This window comes from Oryctolagus cuniculus, chromosome 13 (genome assembly GCF_051225735.1).
Source record: "Oryctolagus cuniculus isolate XC-2025 breed Fujian yellow rabbit chromosome 13, ASM5122573v1, whole genome shotgun sequence".
NCBI classification, from domain to species: domain Eukaryota; kingdom Metazoa; phylum Chordata; class Mammalia; order Lagomorpha; family Leporidae; genus Oryctolagus; species Oryctolagus cuniculus.
In genome coordinates this window covers 40,032,259-40,053,560 of record NC_142879.1, presented here as the reverse complement: position 1 = coordinate 40,053,560, position 21,302 = coordinate 40,032,259, and the positions used below count along the sequence as shown (strand labels likewise).

The 21,302-nt window shown below is 54.0% G+C and overlaps 1 protein-coding gene across 1 annotated transcript in view; it reads right to left on the bottom strand.

The window, feature by feature from the left end:
* LBR (lamin B receptor) overlaps positions 1-18,243 on the bottom strand; it is a 44,601-nt gene extending 26,358 nt beyond the window's left edge. The window contains exon 1 of the mRNA XM_089311473.1: positions 17,819-18,243. The gene's annotated coding sequence lies outside the window, so the exon portion shown is untranslated. The remainder of the gene's footprint in view (positions 1-17,818) is intronic.
* Between the last annotated feature and the right edge of the window lie 3,059 nt (positions 18,244-21,302).

The following is a 21,302-nucleotide window of genomic DNA, read 5'->3' as shown; positions in this document are numbered from 1 at the left end:
GACACGGAGAATCAGAGAGGCAAATCCATTGTCCAAAGCAGAGCCGTCGTGACTCCACAGCACGTTTTCCACGAGAGTCTGCAGAGTAGACACCTGTGCCAGCGAGAGGGCCAAATGCATGATAAGCACGTGGGACCTTCATTTATGTTCTTTCTGGCCAGACTGGAGAGGGAAGTAGAATTCAGGACCAGAATTTACTAGACTGTAAACTCGATTATAGTTCATTGTTTCCTCTTTCTTTTTTGAGAAGGAGAGGGAGAGGGAAGGAAAGGGAATGGGCTCCTGTCCACTGGCTCACTCCCCGAAGGCCCACAGGGGCTGGCACTGGGCCAGGCCAAAGTCAAGAGCTGGGATTCAACCCAGGCCTCCCACATGGGTGGCAAGGGTGAGCCACTGCTTCTTCCTCCCAGGGTCTGCATGAACAGGATGCTGGAATCAGCAGCTGGAGCCAGGTACTCTGATGTGGGACATGCGCAGCTTAACCAGATAGGCTGAATGCCTGCCCCTGGATAGTAATTCTGGTGAAAGCAGGTCTAGGGCTCTTTTTCCCATAGTGCTTAGCACATAGCAGGTGACTATTTGTTGAGTTGATTGACTTATTTGTTGGTTGATTGACTGATTAGATGGAGAGAATATGGGAAGAAACTACACCAGAAGTGAATGAGAAGATTGGAGTGATGACCCACAATAAGAAAGAGACCATGAGGCTGACCTTCCTATCATCCGATCTGTGAATTCCACCATTGCTGCATGGACAGAGCAACTGTGGAAGTGGCCCTGGGCCAGGAGCGCAGCGGCTGTGACTCTCGGTCTGACACAGGCACAGCCCTTCTCTAGCAAGTTCTCCCAGCCTTTACATCCGCCTCTGTAAAATGCAGGTAGTAAGTGAACCCATTCTACAAGGTAATAGGTTGAATGCAATTATTCACGTTCAAAGGTATAGCAGATGGCAACAACTCTTAGTGTAACTTTACAGTCACAGGGTCGTTGTGTGGGATCCCCTGTAAGTAGATGAAAGAGTGCTTTTAACAGCAGATGTGTCAAAAAATTTGAATACTTTTGTTGTGTTTTATCTAAGCAGCCTTTGAATCCTCCTGTAGTGCATGTTTATAGCCGATCTTCAGCCTTTTTATCTATTCTAGTCCACCTGGAAAATCTAATCCACGGGGTTAGTTTTTTGTTTTTTTTTTTGTTTGTTTGTTTGTTTGTTTGTTTTGACCTCAGGGTTAGTCTTAAAATGTAAAAGTCCTTTGTTCAAGAAGTAATTATTATTCAAATTTATTTCATTTTTAATACAGGTTTTTAAAACTATTCACTTATGGTGTGAGAGTTACAAAGACACACACACACACAGATTTTTCCATCCACTGGTTCACTCTCCAGATGGCAACAGCAGCCAGTGCTGGGCCAGGCTGAAGCCATGAGCCAGAAGCTTCACCCAGGTCTAACAATGTCAGTGCCACGGGCCGAAGCACTTGGGCCATCTTCTACTGCTTTCCCAGGCCCAGCAGGGAGATGAATCGGAAGTGGAGCAGCTGGGACACAAATGGCACCTATATGGGATGCCAGGGTTGCAGGCAGCGATTTTACCCACTATGCCAAAATTCTGGGCCCTGATTCATGACTTTTAAAATTGCTTTTTGGATATATTAGGAGTCCCAATTGCCTATAGGAAGAAAATTCAAGCTGGGAGGCATGATACAGGAAAAACCTCAGAACTCTCGTCCTAATGGATCTTTGGTAGGCTTAGCTCCCTGGCTTCTGCTCGATGCGGGTTACTCCCCACCCCCTCCGCCCTCCATCTCTGCAAACCTCCTGGTGGGTCGCAGAACAGCCTTTTACTTTCATAGCACTTGGGTCGCCTCCCCCTTCTCAGAGTGGCCTGCTCTTGCTGGTCCCCTGTGTACCTTCCAAGGGCACTTTCCACATATACATGTCACAATGTTCCCAGTGTAGGGGCCTCCACACCCTTGGAAGACACAAGTGTATTTTATTCCTCTTTGTATCTGTTCCCATTAAGTAAATGAGTGGCTTAGTAAGTATGAAATTCCGTCATATGTGTTCTCCTAATGCCAGATGCTACTAAACGCCCTCCCTTTGGGGCTAGGGACCGAGCTTCCGAAAAGCTGGATTAAAGACACTGAGAGTCCCCACCAACCGAAACGGACCAGTGCGGCTTCTACCACAGGTGCCTCTCTTGTCCTGGGCACAGGCCCTACTGCCCCGAGTGGGGGCTCTGTTCTTCCTTCACTCTGGTCTTGCTCTTAGCTCATTCCTCCTAAGGCCATCTATGTAGTCAAATGTTTCTTTTTGAAGCTGTTGCTGCGGTTTTATCTGAGAGTCAGACATGGAACACAGGTGCACGGTTTGCACTGGCACAGTTAGAGGGCAGCCTCCTGCCCCACCTCCCTCCTCCAGTGAGCAATCGAATGTGCTGGTGTGTGTCACGTGTAATTACATCTTGTTTCGCTGTGGACAGACATAAGGCTCAGTTCATCTTCAGCGCTTGGGTGTCTGCATCGGTGGCTCTGAACTTGACATTGCAAATACACATGCACGCTGCCCTTCAGGGGGAGCAGTTGACACGGCGGGGGCGGGGGGGGGCGCTAATGGCTTTCGAGGCCCCACTGTGTGCCGCGTGCCGCTTTGCATTCCTTGCCTTATTTGGGACTCAGATCTGCTCAGTGGCACAGGTGTCACCCCCACTGTTAGGACGGGAGAACTGCGACTCTGCGAGGTCAACAAACTGGCACACGTCCACGTCCAGCACATAAATGCTAGAGCAGAAATTCCACCCCGGGCCCGGGATCGCACAGCCGAGGCGCTTTCCGCCTGCTGAATCCATCTGCTCTCCAGAGCAGCCTCCTGGTTCTCCTGCCATTGACTTCTAGTCGCCACACACAGTGCCTGTGACAGATCCCACTGTCATGTCAGCCGGAGACGCCCAGGCTGGTCAGAGCACAGCTCAAGGACGTTGTCTTCATTCTGGGTGCAAAGAACACTCATCCCCACCCTGCCTGAGCTCTCCGCACGTGTGAACTTGCCCTTGGCTCTCACCCCCGGGGTGCTTTCCTCCATGACCCTTTGACCACGGGCTGGCCACTTTAACCCTGAAAGCCCATTCTGCATTCCACAGGCCTGCCTGTAAGTCTTCCTTTCCAGGGACTGAATAGAATTTCACTTCTAGGGGCTGGCATCGTGGCTCAACAGGTAAAGCTACCACCTGCGATGCTGGAGTCCATATGGGCACCAGTTCTGATCCAGCTCCCAGCTAAAGGCCTGGTAGAACAAAGGAAAATGGCCCAAGTGATTGGGCCCCTGCCACACACACGGGAGACCCAGATGAAGTTCCTGGCTCATGGCATCAGCCTGGCCCAGGCCTGGCCATTGCAGCCAGCTGTCAAGTGAACCAGTGGATGAAAGATCTCTCCCTCTCCCTCTCTCTCTCTCTCTCTCTCTCCCTCTTTCTTTCTCTCTCTCTCTCTCTTTCTGTAACTCACTTTCAAAAAAATAAATCTTTTTTTTTAAAAAGATATTTTTGCTTGCTTACTTTCTAAAAACATTTTCAAAATTTATTTATCTGACAGACAGAGACAATCAGAAAGTGATCTCCAATTTGCTGGTTCACTCCCCAAATGCCCCCAACAGCCAAAAATGGGCCAGGTTGAAACCAGCAGCTGGGAACTCCATCCAGGTCTCCCACATAGGTGGCAGGGACCCAAGCACTTGAGCCACCACCTGCTGCCTCCCCAAGTGCACTTTAGCAGGAAGCTGGAATTGGAAGCAGAGCTGGGACTTGAACCAGGCACTCCAGTGTGGGACGCAGGTGTCTCAAGCAGCGTCTTAACCACTGCTCCGGACTCCCACCTCGTCTGCTTGTTGTAAGAGAGAAAAGGATGCCAGTGATTCCGCTGCTCTGTTAGGCAAAGCAAGTCATGTTACTCGGAACTGGGTTCCTGCATTTCTCCAGGATAAGTCTTCTTACCAAACAAAATGCCTCTCTGGTCTCCTTCAAGCTTATTTAACTCTACACAGATGGTTTATACATAATTATATTGTTAAAATTGCAGTAAATAACATTTTCCTTATGTGATATAATAAAAGGAAGTCTATCTTGGAACATTCAGAAAGATCCCACTTATAAAATACCAAGAAGGGCCGGCGCCACGGCTCAACAGGCTAATCCTCCACCTAGCGGCACCAGCACACCGGATTCTAGTCCCGGTCGGGGCGCCGGATTCTGTCCCGGTTGCCCCTCTTCCAGACCAGCTCTCTGCTGTGGCCCGGGAGTGCAGTGGAGGATGGCCCAAGTGCCTGGGCCCTGCACCCCATGGGAGACCAGGATAAGTACCTGGCTCCTGCCTTCGATCAGCGCGGTGCGCCGGCCGCAGCACACCAGCTGCGGCGGCCATTGGAGGGTGAACCAACGGCAAAAAGGAAGACCTTTCTCTCTGTCTCTCTCTCACACTATCCACTCTGCCTGTCAAAAAAAAAAAAAAAAAAAAAAAAAAAAGACCAAGCTGTGAACCTACAAAGCCACATTATAACAACACACTTCCCAAATGTCATTTCTACAAACATATTGCTCCTCCCCCTTTTAAAAATCTTCGTATCTTTTCCCTATTTTCTGATATTCTCTGTGTTCTTTTGCCTGGCCCTCAAGAGAGCTCATATTGCGCCATCAGTCAAGGCCAACACACCCCATCATGACTGAGAGAGATGCCCGCATCTTGCTTGCAGGACCTGCCTGGAGAGGGCTCCTCTCCCTGACCAAGGTGGGCTATCCAGTCTCTATATTCATTTTCAAAAAGAAACACCTGTCCTTATGCACACATTTTCAGCTCATGCGCCCGCTGGACAGTGTATAAGCCTGTGGGACAATCCTATAGCGCTGACCATGAATTTTCACTGTTATTGTTACTCATTAGAGTGCCTGGATTCAAGTGACCATGAACTTAAGAGGATGTAGCTCCCTTCCTTTCTCCTAACTCATAGTCATTGTACAGTTTTGCAGGTAAGCAGTTGGGAAACAAAAGCATTCCAAGTTCAATACTACATCTCCCTTTGAAATACATGCAGATTAGTGATGGAGCAGGTTGTTCTTTTGGTTCTGAGAATGGGGTCAGTGCAGTGGCATAGCAGGCTAAGCCTCTGCTTGTGGCATTGCCATCCTATATGGATTCAGGTTTGAGTCCCGGCTGCTCCAGTTCCAATCCAGCTCACTGCTAATGCGCCTAGGAAATCTGCAGATGATGGCCCAAGTGCTTGTGCCCCTGCACCCACATGGGAGACCCAGAAGAAGGATCAGCCCAGCTCTGGCCATTGTGGCCACTTGAGGAATGAACTCGAGGATGAAAGACCTCTCTCTCTCTCTCTCTCTCTCTCTCACTCTGTCTGTCTCTCCCCCTTGGTCTGTAACTCTGCCTTTCAAATAAAAATAAATATTTTTTAAAAAAAGGAAAGAAAAAGCTGAAGGAACAGCTGGTAGAACTGAATCACAGAACAGACAGGAACTTGGGAGTCAGGGACAACTGCATTTGAATCCTGATTCCTCCACCTACACATGGAAGCTTAGGCAAAGTACTTAATTTTATGTTCAGACTATTACTTTATCTGCAAAAATGGGAAAAATCACACCTTTCACAGGGCTGTTAGGAGGTTTACACACTTAAAAAGCAGTCAATTGGGGCCAGCACTGTGACATAGCAGGTAAAGCTGCCACCTGCAGTGCCAGCATCCCATACAGACGTGGGTTCAAGTCCTGGCTGCTCTGCTTCTGATTCAGCTCTCTGCTGTGGCCTGGGAAAGCAGTGGAAGATGGCCCAAGTCCTTAGGACCCTGCACCTACATGGGAGACTGGGAAGAGGCTCCTGGCTCCTGGGTTTGGTTTGGCCCAGCTCCAGGCATTGCAGCCATTTGGGGAGTGAACCAGCAGATGGAAGACTTTCTCCCTCTCCCTCTGCCTCTCCCTCTCCGCTCTCCGCCTCTCTGCCTCTCTGCCTCTAACTCTGCCTTTCAAATAAAATAAATTTTTAAAAAGCAGTCAATTAATTGTTCTGACTCACTATTTACTAATTCATTCATTTAACACATATGTATTGAGCTCTTATGGTGGAAGAAATTTGGAAACAGTATTTAAAATGAAATGTTAAACAAACTCCAGGGTGGGTGCCTGGGATTTTTATGCTGGCCAACATGGAGTGTGGTGTAATCAGAGGCAAAGAGAAGCACACTGCTCTCAAGGAGCTATTTAAAGCAGGCTCTCCTACAAGGACCTGCCCGGCTGCAGTGCAGTGAGATACCAGGAGACCTCGGTGGAGACGGCCGGCTGCTGTTCCTCACACGGCCTCCCATGGGCAGAAGGCTGTGTCCAGCTCCCTGCATCATTGCTGGTGGCTGGAAACCACCACCCCGTTACTGATCCCCATGGGGCTGGGGTGGCTACAGAGCTGAGCGCTCTGCCACCCCTGCAGTGGGAAACGTCTTTCCCAGTGCCAGGATCTGGCTGTGGCTCGAAGGGGTTCCCCCGGGGCTCCTGTGCTAATACCCTTTGTGAGGTATTGGGGGGGCTTCCCCTGACCACGGTGCTTAGAGGTGGGACTCTTGAGAGGTGACTACGAGTAGGTAGGGTCATCACGTTGGAGCCCTCGTCATTACTGGCGCTTGATAATATGCAGGAAAGCGGCCAGAAGACACACAGGCACCACTCCGGGACACCACCCACAAGGGGCCATCAGCAGGTGCAGCTCCAGCTCCTTGATCTCGGACCTCCAGAACCATGAGCCACAATTAACCCCAGGCATTGCATTGTAGTTATGCAAGACAGGCTGATGCCCTCAGCATTTGGAAGTATCTCAGAATCTAGAAATGATGCTCCTACCTATACCTATATGTAGTGCATGGGCCATGTGTGATTGTAACATGCAAGGAACCAGTTGGCAGGAAGTCCTTGACGTTCCCTGAGCAACACACACCATGGCCACCCTTGGCCCTGCCTTTTAAATACATTTTGCAGTAAATGCTCACTGAGTTAGCACCAGGTCCTTTAAGACCTTACCTTAGGTAAGTATCACCTGGGGAGGGACCTACAGCTCCTGAGAGGAAGCACTTGGCTCAGTTTGAGAGGGGATGAGAGGCAGGTGCCCGCCAGGGTCAGCCATCAGGCTCAGGCTCCTAAAGATCGCGATGTCACCCATGCCGGGGTTGAAATGAACTTGCTTTATCCAGCCATATGCTCAGGAGCACTTTATGACAAATTCTGCTCCCTGTTGGTAAAATGTGGGTCCTTTTTGGATGTTTGAACGTGCCAAATGTTGGAAACTCTAAATCGAATGCGTTAATCATTAGTGGCATCCCTGAGCTCCCTCTACTGGTTCTGCCTCAGCCAGTTGCAACAGTGGCTAATGCTGCTTAGATCCCTTTCAAGAAAATAGCAATTTACAACCCACAGATGATCAAACAACAAAACACAGGATTTGTTTTAAAGGCGCTGGAGGTCAGCAGGCACTCCCAGGCAGGATTTCCGCTGCATCGCCTGTCCCACCCTCGGCACCGGCAGATGGTGCACAGCTCAGAAACTTCCAGAACTAGCTCCTGCAAGCAAAGAGGCCAGGACCCTTTCTGTTTGTTGTCCACCTGGAGGAGTTAAGAGAGAATCAGTATCTGACCCCTTTTTTTGCATTTCTAGACAGGATGAGCCAGAAAAAGAGGCTTCATTCGCATGGAATTTCTCAGGCTAGGAGGCACTGCCTGTGTCCCGAGGCTCCCCTGAGGAGGTGGGCCCTGGTCAAGACACCGTCTGAGACACCTGCAGGAGCCCTGCTACCTGCCAGAGCCCTCAGAGGGCTGCCCAGTGCAGATGAGGTCTGGTAGCCAGAGGAGGGACACATGTTAGCTAAGAGGGACTTGTGTGGCACGTGCACCCTCGCAACTCATTGTCACCAGCACATGTGATAGCCAGACGGGCCTCTTACTCCACACTGAAGAAAGGCATTATTGGGACCTACCATGTGGCTGGCAATGCCAGCATCCCATATCAGTGCCAGTTCAAGTCCCAGCTGCTCCACTTGCAATCCAACTCCCTGCCAATAGCCTGGGAAATGTGGAAGAAGATGGCCCAAGTGCTTGGGCCTCTGCACCCACGTGGAGACCCAGACAAAACTCCTGGCTCCTGGCTTAAGCCTGGCCCAGCCCTGGCCATTGTGGCCATCTGGGGAATGATGGAAGATTCTCATTCATTCATTCTGATTCTCTCCTCACTCTCATTTCCTCCCTGACTTTTAAATAAATAAATAAATCTTAAAAAAAAATAGCAACAGGCACTATTCCCCCACTGCACCAGTCTTTGTGCCATGTTGTGGCAGAAGCCAATAAAGATTTGTCGGGTGGATAAAATGATGAACACACGCGGGGAGACAAAAGGGAGTGAGGAGAGAGGAGTGAGGAGCAGAGAGAGAAAGAGCAGCCCCGTGAGAGCCGGGCGGCAGACATGCTGAGTGCGTGAGTTACGAAAACACTGCCTCCCAGGGTCTGGCCCTGCAGGCTGTCGGGACTTGTCCTGGGAAGCCGGGTTCTCAGCCAAGCCACCCCACAAGGGGTTCAGGAGTGGGTGGCAGGCTGTGTATCCTGGCATGACTAACGCTAATTAAGGAAATGAGAGGCTAGGCCCAGGCTCACCCCATCCACAGGCCCACCCGTGCTAACGCCTGGCCCATAGGAAGATGCCCGCTGGCACCTTCCACTTCCCGAAACTGCACTAGGGGCCAGCATTCTACCTGCAGTAGCTCTGGGAGTCTTTCAGCAGCCCTGTGATATGGGCACGTTTATACCCGTTTCACAGATGAAGAGACTGAGTAGGGCCCAGTGACTAGGCCCGACTGCCCCACCCCTACTCCAGGGGGCCAGCCTAGAGCGGCTCAAGTCCCCCTCAGCTCCCCAAGGGCTGTCTCTGTCTCTTCAGAAACCCTGATTGTAAACCCAGCCATGATGGGGGCTTAATGTGGCTGCTGGCTCTCGTGACCTTGGCGTCCCTCTCGGTGCCCACCTGGAGCTGTGGAGACTCTCTGCACTCTGTCTACAAACCTAAGAACAGGCCGCTCCCAGGCTATCTGACTTTACAGAAGCCCCGCTCCAAGCTCTTAGCACCTGGCTTCTATCTGAAGGCTTTCTCGGAAGCTGCCCTGAAACTCAGGCCATACCAGGGAAGGAACAAAAGAAACCCAACAGCTACAGAGTGGACAGGGCCCAGCATCCGCGGAGTTGGCCCACTCTGCACTTCAAAGGCCTGGGGCTCCTCAGACTGGCTGGGGTTTGTTACATCAGCAAGGCCTCCTTTGGAAGCAGAGTCCGACCCAGGGAGTGGCTCTGACACTATTGTTTGGGCTCTGCTTTTCACATCCTGAAGAAACGGTCGTTGGAGGTCACGCACGTGAGCAGGAAGTGGGCAGGGCCTGCTGCACAGCCCGCTGGTGAACCAGCGAGGAAACAGAGAACTCGTAACCCCTGCGGTTAGCTTCTGCTGCAATATGAAAACCAGGAAGCTGCTCTTACAACAGCCTGGCGCGGGGGGAGCCGTCCCGGTCCTCCAAGGCAGGCACCCAGGTCCTGGCTGCTGGCAGAACCCTAAAGCTGGGGAAGCCGTCCCCTGAATGTACCCGTGTCCTCAACATGGGACACTCAGGAGAGGGCCTGCAGGAATGCGACGGGAGCAAGTCCAGAGCTGGGCTCTCCACAGACTAGCAGCCCCGCCCTGTGGTTTAACCTGACATTGACACCAGTCAGTGCCTGGTCTGGGTCTCGGGCCATTTCAGCAGGGCAGAAGAGCTGGCTCTGCGGCTGGGTGAGTCTGTGGGCAGCCCCGGAGAGCCGGAAGTCACCACCTGAAGCAGTGTCAGCTAAGCAGCAAAGTCTGCCGGTGCCGCGCCCAGGCCGGCCGGCAGAACCTTCTCCCGGAGAAGGCAGAGCATCAGCCTGGAGCACCCTGGGAAAGCCACCAGGTGCCCTAACCTGGGGACAGTCGCCGCACGGGCATCTGGGCACCCAGGCAGGGGGCGCATCACCGCTCTCCAGGTGTCCCGGGACCACCAGGGGGAGAGAAAACTGGAGCCAAAAGCTGCTCCCTCCTAGCTCTGAGAGCTCGCCCAGCGCCACACCTGCCCTCGCCACCCCTGGCTCAGCAGGTAGAGAAGGCGGGAAAAGCACGAGTAGGAGCGGCTCTGCCTCCCTGGCCCGGGAAAACACTGAACAGGAACCTGCATTGCATTCCCCGGAGTTTCTCTTGGTTCTAATAGACAGGCGGAGGAAAAGCCCCGCCTCCCAAGGCTGTGTGTGTGACTTCCTGAAGAAGCCCCTACCCCCACCCCCACCCCACCCTGTGTAGACTGCGGCACCCCCAGGGTAAACTTCAGAGGCACTTTGATCTTAATTAGCATGCTGGGATATTAAAATAAACACCCACACTCCCAAGGCAGGAGCAGAATCGGGTGCGCCAGAACACCCCAGGAAATGGAGTTCTCAGGGGGCAGGGACAGGCCAGGCCAGCGAAGGCCACTTGGAACTTCTGGGTGAGCGGGGTTCTTGCTCCCCTCTGCCCAGCGGCCCCGGGTGTCTCCTAGAAACCTCCCTTCCCCAGCTTGGGCCCAGCCGGTTCTGTTTGGGTTCTGAGAACAGAGAGCGGGCCTGAGACAGTGTGGCCACGACTGACTCAATCCCCAGCCCCACCGCTCCAGGAACAATACGCATTTTGCAAGCAGTGAGCAGGCTGTGTCCGCCGACACCCCTAGCTCCTGAACTCTGCAGTCTGGCCAGAGGGACCTCCTGAGAGGAAGCGGGTGTCCTAAGTCAGGCCCACAGGGGAGCTGGCAGGCTTCTGCCTCCCTGGCCCCCTGGAGACCCTTCCCAGACACCTGGGTCTGGCCCCAGCTGCACGCACCCCCAGTGCCGTCTCCTGGAAATTTATTCGGCCAGGAGTCCCAGGCCATTTGACGAAAGGCCCGGTCCCCGGGACCGTGTTCCCCTGCCATTGAAAGGCAGCATTTCCTGTGAATCACAGAAGCCTCCCTTGTTTTCCCTTCGCTCTCCGACTCTGCCCCTGGCTGAGGTTTCGGGAGAAGGAAGCCCGGTCCAGTTGTTTTCAGCCTGTGTGTGCTCTGTGGTTTGCAAAGGAAGGGCTTGGAGCCAGTGGGGTGGTGCAGCGGGTAAAGCCCACTGCCGGTTCAAGTCCCGACTGCTCCACTTCCCATCCAGCTCCCTGTTAATGGCCTAGGAGAGCAGTGGAAGATGGCCCAAGTGCTTGGGCCCCTGCACCCAGAAACCTGGAAGAAGCTCCTGGCTCCTGCTTCTGCCTGACCCAGCCCCGGTCGGTGTGGCCATTTGGGGAGTGAACCAGCAGGTGGAAGACCTCTCTCTCTCTAACTCTGCCTTTCAAATAAATAAATAAAACTTTTAAGGAAAAAAAATGCCCTTCATTCCTGCAGATCTGTGAGTGAAGGAGCCGGCCCCAGGCACCGAGCTGAGACCGTGGGGTTATGCCCGAGGAAGAACAAACGCTCATCATCTTCTTTTCAGTCTCCATTTGCCTAGATCTCAGCTTAATTCAACAAAATTTGTTTAAAAAGGTATAAAGTCACTCCACCACTGCAATTCAATGACAGGCCCACCTGTGTGCCACTCCTGGGCTGGGCGTTCACCTGCTGGGCTCACAGAATAGGTCACAAGCAATCCTTGCCTGCTGGAGTCTGCACTCTAGAGCAGGGTTGGGTGGAAGGAGGGGAGGCAGGTGCAAGTCACGACCTTGACCTTGGGGTGCTTATCTGAGTGTGCAGGCACACCCTTCCGGCCCTCGCCCGCCTGCCTCCTGTCTGCTGGATGCCCAGAGCACCTGGAGGAATCAGGCCACCTGGCAGGTGGCTCCAGGTTCCTTCCAAGGTGGAACAAGCTCCTGCCACATCCCTCACAGCTCTCCAGAGTTCCAGAGGGCATCCCTTCCCAGTGCTGTGGAGTGGTGCCCACGGTGGAATAAACTCTGCCGTGACCGCCACTTCACAACAGGGACACATTCCCAGAGTGCATTGAGAGGGGACTGTGTCTGTGTGCGAACACCATCGTCTGCTTAGGCAAACTTAGACCTCACAGAATGGCAGTTTCTGTGTGCTCCCCAAATGCTCATGGAAGGAATTAGGGTTCAGATTCAGTCTGGGTTGTGCCCCAGAATGCCCTGGGTGGCCTGCTCTCCTTTCTTCATGACCACAGACATGGCTGTGGTGTAATGAGAAGCCCTGTGAACAGGAAATGCAGAGAAAGGCAAGTGTGTGCTTGTGGCACAGTAGCCTTTTGCTGCCCCCTGCGGAGGACAAGTGACCTCAGGAGACTTGAACCTGGGAGGCTGCATGGCTGGGAGGGAACCATCCCCCCGAAACCTTTATTCAAAAAGATCAACAAATTTGTAAGAACTGTGCCTGTCAGCCAGCTTCAGGCTCCATCACTCTGTCCCCGGCTGTTGGAGATGGTCTGAGGGAAACAGGAGGTAATGAGAACATGCTGGGGTAGGCGTTTGGTCCACTTCCCCCATCAGAGTGAAGAGTTCAGTGCCCAGCTCCACCCGTGACTCCAGCCTCCTGCTGATGCACACCCTGGGAGAAGCTGTGATGGCTCACGGGATTGGGTCCCTGCCACCCACGTGGGAGACTCCTGGCTGCAGCCCCTGCACGCTGTGGGCATTTGGGGATCACAGAACCAGTGGGTGGAAGAGTTGTTCTCAGTCTCTTTCTCTGTCTCTCTCCCCTCTCCCAAATTACATATATATATATATATACACACACATATACACATATATATATATATATATATATATTTTAAAGGTCACCCAGGAAGGAAATGGGCCTGCATGGATTCCCTGCTCAGGGCACCTGCTGAGCATGGTGCCCAGTTGGTCCAGCCATCTGGTGCCCAAGAGCCACCCAGGAGCAGGTGCTTCCCAACTCACAGCACTGTCTAAGTGTCTGTGCTGCCCGCACCTGCCGCTGGGTCCCCACTTCATTCTGGGGACACCAGCCTTGGCGTCCAGCTGCTCTGGCCGCTGCCCTGCTCGGCGCCTCCCTCCTGGGTGGATTCATCAAGAAAGAAGAAAGAGAGTCTTCGGGGACCCGAGGTGGGCAGTAAAGAAGCAGTGGAGCAAGACAATAAAGCCCAGCACTCGTCCTCAGGGCCTCGTAAAGGCATAAAAGGTCAGTGGGGGTGCGGTGGGGCACAAGGCGAGGGCATCTTTTCCCTTCGAGCTCGGGGGCCCCACTGGGGAGGGCTCAGGCCTTGGGACCCCCGAATGGCCTGGCTGATCCTCCCAGAAGGAGCCCAGCTCAGCCTGAGGACACGTTCTGGTCCCCGTGAAGTCCTGATTTCTTTCACCAATACACAGGAACATGCTTCTAACGCCCTCCCTGTCCACAGCAGCAGCATCACAATGGCCAACTCGTGTAAGCAGTCCAGCTGTCCATCAGCTGCTGGCTGGGAGACAGAACATGGCAGCCACGTTCCTGGGCTACGACTCAGCCATAAGAAAGAAGGAAATTCTGATCGATGCTATGACATGGGTGAACCTTGACATTATGCTAAGTGATTTAAACCAATCACAAAAGCACAGATACTGGGCCCAGTACTGTGGCCTAGCTGGTTAACCTGCCACCTATGGCACCAGCATCCCATATGGGCGCCGGTTCGAGACCCAGCTGCTCCACCTCCAGCCCAGCTCTCTGCTATGGCCTGGGAAAGCGGTGGAAGATGGCCCAAGTGCCTGGGCTTGTCTCCTAGATTTGGACTGGTCCAGCTCTGGCTATTGTTGCTGTTTTGGGAGTGAACCAGCAGATGGAAAATCTCTCTCTCTTTGTGTGTCTCCCTCTGTCTTTCTGTAATTCTGCCCTTCAAATAAATGAATAAATAAATAAATAAAAACCTAAGAGCAGTCATTCTCAGAAGAGGACACAGCTACAAGGTAGCCCAGGATGCCCTGTGGCAGACCAGCCCAAGGCTGGCGGGAGGGGGTCTCAGGAGCCTGCCCAGGGGAGGTCCTCTCTGGTCATCTGGAGCTGCGTGGAAATGTCATCTCCTAAGAGGTGGTCCCTGTCGCCTGACCTAAGGTGGCCCCAGGTCATCGCCGTCCTGCCTTTGCAGCATTTCATGGTGTCAGACATTGTCCTGTATCACTGACTTTCCCCGACTAGAGCGCCAACTCCAGCAGGCAGGGGCTCAGCACACGGCAGGTGCTCCAGGCACCGTGTGAATGAAGCTCCAGGGCCGTACACTTTAACAAGTTCCTGCAGAGACCCAGAAGTGCACTCAGGCAACGTCCCACGGCCTCCAAGGCCGGTTTGTCAACATTTCCCCACTTGGGATTCAAACGCACACATCCCAGCCCTGCAGGCAGCCGGGGAAGCCAGAGGAAACCAGACGGTCATTTGACACAGGCCAGCTGCGCCTATCTCTCCCACACCTCCCACGCCTCACGTCTGGAGTCTGGAAACCAGAAGCAGCACGGCCCTCACCCAGGGTCCTCAGGGAAACAGAAGAGACCTGAAATGAAGAGCGACTGAGCACGAGGTCATTTTCAAGTACTGCTCTAGACCCGAGACGTCGGCCAGGGTTCCCCTGAAGGTCGTCTATTTATGCATCTCTGATAGTCAAAAGGAGACGGAGTTAAATTCCTCACAAGGAATCATCCACCCAAGTGGATGCTGCAGGCACTCAGAGTAGACAGAACAACCCTGGAAAAGATCAAAGGTGGAAGACTTCTTTTTCTTTTGAATTTCAAAATTTACTGCAAAGCTATAGCACTAAGAACATATCTATAGATCAATGGTATGGAACTGAGAATCAAAACACACACCCTCGAATTCCCAGTCGATTAATGTTTGACAAAGATGCCAAGGCAATTTTCAATAAATGGTGCTGGAACAACTAGATATCCACTTGCAAATGAATGAAGATGGAACCGGGCCTCACAGCCTGCACAGAAGTTCACCGGGGGAAGACATTCGGCACAGGGGTTAAGAGGACGCCAGGAGGCCGGCGCTGCGGCTCACTAGGCTAATCCTCCGCCTTGCGGCGCCGGCACACCAGGTTCTAGTTCCGGTCGGGGCGCCGGATTCTGTCCCGGTTGCCCCTCTTCCAGGTCAGCTCTCTGCTGTGGCCCGGGAGTGCAGTGGAGGATGGCCCAGGTGCTTGGGCCCTGCACCCCATGGGAGACTAGGAGAAGTACCTGGCTCCTGCCATCCGATCAGCGCGGTGCGCTGGCCACAGCGCGCTGGCCGCGTCAGCCATTGGAGGGTGAACCAACGGCAAAGGAAGACCTTTCTCTCTGTCCCTCTCTCTCACTGTCCACTCTGCCTGTCAAAAAATAAAAATAAAAACTAAAAAAAAAAAAAAAAAAAAAAAAAAAGAGGATGCCTGGGACAGGCACACCCCACACCGGAGTGCTTCAGCTCAAGGCTGGGCTCCACTCTGATCCGGCTTCGTGCCACTGCGTGCCCCGGAGGCAGCAGGTGCTGGCCCAAGTATTTGGGTCCCTGCCACCCTTCAGGAGACTTGGATGGAGTTCTCAGCCAGGCTCCACCTCGCTGTCACAGGCATCTGGTGGGTTAACCGGTGACTGGAAGACCTCTCTCCCTCTTCTCTGTCTCTTTCTCTCCCTTATGCCTTTCAATTAAAAAAATCTTAAAAATTAATTTAAAATGGGTAAAAAAAAAAACACCCAATGTAAGGGCTAAAAGCATACATCTCTTTGAATCTAAGCATAAATTTTGTGGCATCAGAATAGATGTTCTCAGATGTGATACCAAAAGTATAAGCAACCAAAGGCAAAACACAGAAAACCTGAACGTCATCCAAATCAAAAACCTCTGTGCTTCAAAGGACACTATCGAGAACATGAAAAGACAACCCACAGAACAAGAACAGTCTTGCCAATCGTGTCTGATAAAAGACTTGTCTTCAGAATATACCCAGAACTCTTAAACCTCAATAGTGAAAAGACACATAATCCAATACAAAATTGAGCACAGGATCTGAACAGCCATTTCTCTAGAGAAGATACACCAATGATCAACAGGCACATAAAAATCTACTCAGCATCATCCACCATCAGGCAAATGCAAATCAAAGCCAAGCCGGCTATGACCTGAAAGACACACAGTAACAGGCACGTGAATTAGCACCACACACACTTTGGGGTGGGCATTGTACAACTATGTTGCCACTTTGGCAAACAATTGAGAAGTTTCTCAAAAACGTAACACAGTAACCAGGTAAGGCATGGGACTCCCATGCTTAGAGGAATGAAAACCTTGTACACAGCTTTCAGGACAGCATCAGGATAACAGGCAAAGATACAAATAACCACTTGGGTATTCAGCCCAGCTGCCAAATGCATAAAAAATGCAGGGCCCCCATTCAATGGAATATTGTTTTACCACAAATGAATGATATTGGTACAAGAAGGCTGCATTACTGTGCTTAATGAAGGAAGCCCATCACAAAAGACCACGCAGTGTAGGATTCTATGACTGTGAAATGTGCAGAACAGGCTGCTCTACAGAGATAAACGGTAGATTAGTGGCTGCGTGGGGACAGGAGGGAGGCTTGACTGTTAATGGGTACAAGGTTTCTTTGGGGAGTGATGAAAATGTTCCAGGCGGCTGCACAATCCAGCGAATACACTAAAGCCCCTGAATTCTACAATTTAAATGTATCCGGGTATGCTATGTGAACCGTATCTCAATAGGGCCCTTATCTTCTTTAAGGAGTTATGCAGGAGTGGGGGCACCTGGGAGGGTGAGAGACCACCAGGAAGGGGAGTGCAGTAGTGCAGGGGAAAGATGAAGGCCTGAGCTGAGGCTGTGGCCTTGAACAAGACCTGAATCTGGAGATAACGTAGAGCCCAGAGCACGTGTGTGCATCTGCAAGTGTGTTGGCGGAGGGGCAGGGAAGACCACTCATGGATCCAGTGCTATCCATTTGGCCACTTGCATTATCTCATTTAGTCCTCACTTTAACTACAAAATGCACTGCTCTTACTCTGGGAAACGGGTGGAGAGAGGTTCAGGAACCGCCAGGTGGGAGAACTGGGATTTGGGCCACAGGTGCACCTTCCAGGCCTGCAGCCCTCTGAGCCCAGGGCTTCCAGGCTGGGCCTCCAGCAGGAGGTGGGCTGCAGAATGCGGAAGGAGGGGTCAGGCTCGCAGGAAGGGGTAAGGTTGGTGTTGCCATGGAGACGCCCCTGGTAGTGAGTCCTACAATGGGTCACAGGAACCAGGCTGGAAATGACAGATTCCTGAGTCTGGGCTGCTCCCTGCTCCCCTGGGGCGTGCACACAGTCAGGTGCAAGTGTGTCACTGGCAGAGAAGGCCACAAAGGCCGGGGGCTGAGGTGCTCCACACTTACGGAAGTGTGCAAGGAGGGGAGAGCAGTGGTGAGGTAAAGGGGAAGGCGCAGGGGGTCCTGGAGCAAGGGGGGAGGGAAGGGGAACAGGACGGGACTGGGAGCCCGAGGAGGTTAGAGTCACTGGGAGAAGGGAAGAGGCCACTGCCCGGGATTTCCCCGAGGGGAAGCCTCTCCTGGCCATTGGCAGGGAAACGAAGAGCCCCTCCTGTCCACCCAGCATCGCACTGGGCTGGGGTCACACTCAGGGCGGCCACTGTGCAGCGGCATTGCCTGAGGTCTGAGAAACTTAAGGCTGCAGAATATTTTGCAGCTCCTTAACGAGGTTTGTCGAAAGGAGCCTCCGCTCAGAAACCCCGCCTGTCCCAGCTACTCCGGAGAAAAATCGACTCACCAGCTAGGCAGCTGCCCCACTGGCGCCCAGCTGCCCAGAGCCGCTTCCAGCTCCGGTCCCTTGCGGCGCCTCCACACGCGCCTGTGCTCCGGGACCTGCACCTGTCGCCTCCCCTAGGGGAGCAGTTCGTCTAGCAGCCACACTGAGTCCACTCCCTGCCCCGCCCCACACTTCTCACTGGTATCTCATGGCTGCCACAGAGGGATTTAGCTCAAGAAGCAGAATCAGGTGTGGGGAGGAGAGAAGGGAAAGGTGGGGAGCAGAGCAGGTGGAAGGGTCAGAGGGAGGCGGGTGTGGCAGGTGGGGCGGGTAGAGGAGGAGAGTAGCAGGTGCAATGGTCTGAGGGAGGTGGGATAAGAAGAGCCAGAAAGGAACCACCCCTGAGGTGGTCTCGTGCATCTGAAGGGCCGTCCACTCCTTGTTGCAGCCCGGGGCTGGTAACAGCAGCCCACAGGCCATATCCTGCCTGCCTCCTGTTTGCGTGCAGACAGTTGGTTTTGGAACACAGCCCGGCTGTTGCTGTCTGTGGCTGTTTTCACACTTAAGTGGCCAGTGGAGCTGACCTTGTGGCCTGGCCCCTCACAGAGCAGTTTGCTGCCCCCTGCTGTCGGCAGTGCTCCCTCACAGAGGGATTCCAGAGGGTGTGGAGGCTGGGGAGGGGGGTGCGACTGGCGTGGTGGCTCAGCTGCCGTCCTGCTGAGAGCTGATGCCAGCCTACATTAAGGTAGTCAGGATTAGCCAGGCTTCCCCACACAGGGACAGCAAGTAAAATGCTTTGATTCAAGGAAGCAGGTGTTTAGTCTAGTGATTGACATTGGCTCAAATGATTGGCTCCCTGCCACCCATAGAGGAGACCTGGACTGAGTTCCAGGTGGGCCCCCAGCCCAGCCCCAGGCAGTGTGGCCATATGGGGAGTGAACCAGTGGATTGAGCTCGCTTGCTCGCTCGCTCTCTCCCTCCCTCTGCCTCTCACATACATAAAAGCATTTATTTTTAACTTTGAATCCTTTGATTAGCAGTGGCTTTCTGGAGCGCTGGGTTGAGAAGGATCCTCAGGATGTAGTTCGGCTCAGCAAGAACAATTTCGATGCGTCATTAATGCACAGAGAGGGGTGGAGGCACGGCCTCAAGTCAAAGTATCTATTTCCACTTTGTCAAAAATAAATACTAGAACCTGGCCACTGGAATTTCTTCTCTGAAAGATGCTTAAAAATAAAGGATTTGGAGCCAGTGATGTGGTACAGAGGTTCAACCTGTAGCACCAGAATCCCACATCAGAGGGCCAGTTCAGATCCACCTGCTCCACTTCTGATCCAGCTCCCTGCTAATGGCCTGGGACAGCGGCAGAACACAGCCCAAGTGCTTGGACCCCTGCACCCAGGAGAGAGACCTGGACGGAGTTCCTGGCTCCTGGCTTCAGCCTGGCCCAGCCCCAGCCATTAGGGGAGTGAACCAGTGGATGGACAATCTCTCTGTCTCTCCCTTTCTGTCACTCTGCCTTTAAAAAAATACAACATAATTTTTAAAATAAAAATCTTCATCCTGGGATTGGCTCACATCTGAAAACTCTAGGGAATTCTGAGTTGTTTTTTCTTACTGGCAGGACCAGGGAGCTTGCCCTGAGGGAGGAAATTACCCTGAGTGGGGTACAGTCCAGGCACAGAGGCAGTGGTGCTGGGGGCCTGGGGCCCTGTGCTGAGACCCCCGCAGCCAGCGCCAGGCTCTGACCAGCGGTCCATGCAAAGGGGACACAGTGGGCGGGGGACAGACGCAGCCTGGGCACCCAGGAAGAAGGCGGGGGCCTCTCATGAACCCAGGCCCCGGCAGGGAAGCCACAGGGCAATTGGGCGACACTCCGTGGACGAGCAGATGGGCACCAGTGGGATCTGTAAGCTGGTGTGACGATGCCTGCTTAGCCCAGCCTGGGGAGGGGACTTCAGACCTGGTCTTTTTCTGAGGGTGCCCTGTGCCCGTGTGAATGCAGCAGCCTGTGTTGGGGTTACGGCTCCAGCAGCAGCGGCTGTGAGGCTGGCGGCACCCAGGAAGAGACACGCCAGGAACAGTCCCTCCCACCATCCGGCACAGACCTGCCTGCCCACTCCGTGTGCCCCATCTGGGATCGGGGAGGCTGGAGACAGGGCCCTGGGGACGTGAATGGAGTCTCTGTGCACCACGGGGCTGCCCGGTCAGAGCCAGCGACCTCCCGCAGCTGAGTGCAGGGGGCATTCCCGGCCCAGCAAGGAGGGGCTGGGGCGTCAGCTGTCTGTTGCACTAGGGACGGCCTGCTTCCTGCGTGGCCACCTCACTGCCTAGGGGCTCACACAGCCTGTGGCCACCCATGAGTATGGGGTGGGGTGCACCTCTGGCCCTGGAGGTGAGGGTAATGCTCAGGGAAGACAGAAGCCACGATGAGCACCCAGGACCAAAGCCCAGGCCTGCCCGATCTGCTCCCCACATGAGCCGTAAGCCGGGCCGGGGCCCCTGCCAGGAGGGCCACACTTGAACTCAGATTTGTTTGCTGGTTTCAAGGTCAGGCATCACGGGCAGTCACCCAGGTGCCACTGGCAGCCCGTTGGCGGGAGCTGAGGCAGCAGAAAGCCCCTGGAGCCAGCGGAGAAAGCTGGGGTCCCCTGCATGGGTCTGCTGCCCCAGCCACGTCCCCTGCCAGCATCAGCCGGCAGGGCGCCTGGCACGCACGTGGGCCTGTGACATTTCTAAGGTGCTTTAGCGTCTTTGCTTGGTTCAGCCTCAGCATGTCCCCTGGGGAAGCTGTGGGCTCCTGGCTCCTGGGAGGTGCTTCTCTGTCACCCCAGCGTGGCCAGCTTAGGGGGCGGTCTTGTCCTCCTGCCCCGTGGGTGTGGCCCAGCCTGTCAGAGTCTGCAGCTGCTCTTCACCACCGGCCCACGGAGACCAGAGGTGCAGCTCTGTGTGCTGAGCCTCCCTGATTCCCCACCAGGAGAGAGGGTGGCACAGGGTGGGGGGTGGGGGGCAGGCCCTCAGTGGCAGGGACTCCAAGCCCAGCCTGCGGGTGCCGCCCTCCCTGCGGCTCGGGTGCTTGAGATCATTTCCTGTCTCACTTCTCTCTGGGTGGAGGCTGGGGGCACTCCTGCCAGGTGCACGGCCCTCAGAGGAGGATGGGGGTGGGGCAGGGCCGGGAGAAGCCCCCGTCCCCCTGCCCAGGAGCAGAACAGAGCAGCGGGCTCGGCCCCGCCCAGCATGTCCCTTCCCTTACTACCCGGGCGTGGCCACACAGGAAGGGGCTCGCGATGAAGGTGCAGAGGCCCCTGCAGCCTGGCCTCACAGCCCCTGGAGTTCTGGGAGGCCACTGTGCGATGGCGGGAGACCCAGGGTGACCCCTGCTGGAGGTAACTGGTGTGCAGAGAAAGGGTGTACAGACATCAGCAGGGGACACAGAGGGTGACCGGGGCCCTCTACTTGGGCTGCAGGGCAAGGCCTGCCAGAGATCAGGGTGCTCAAATCTGAC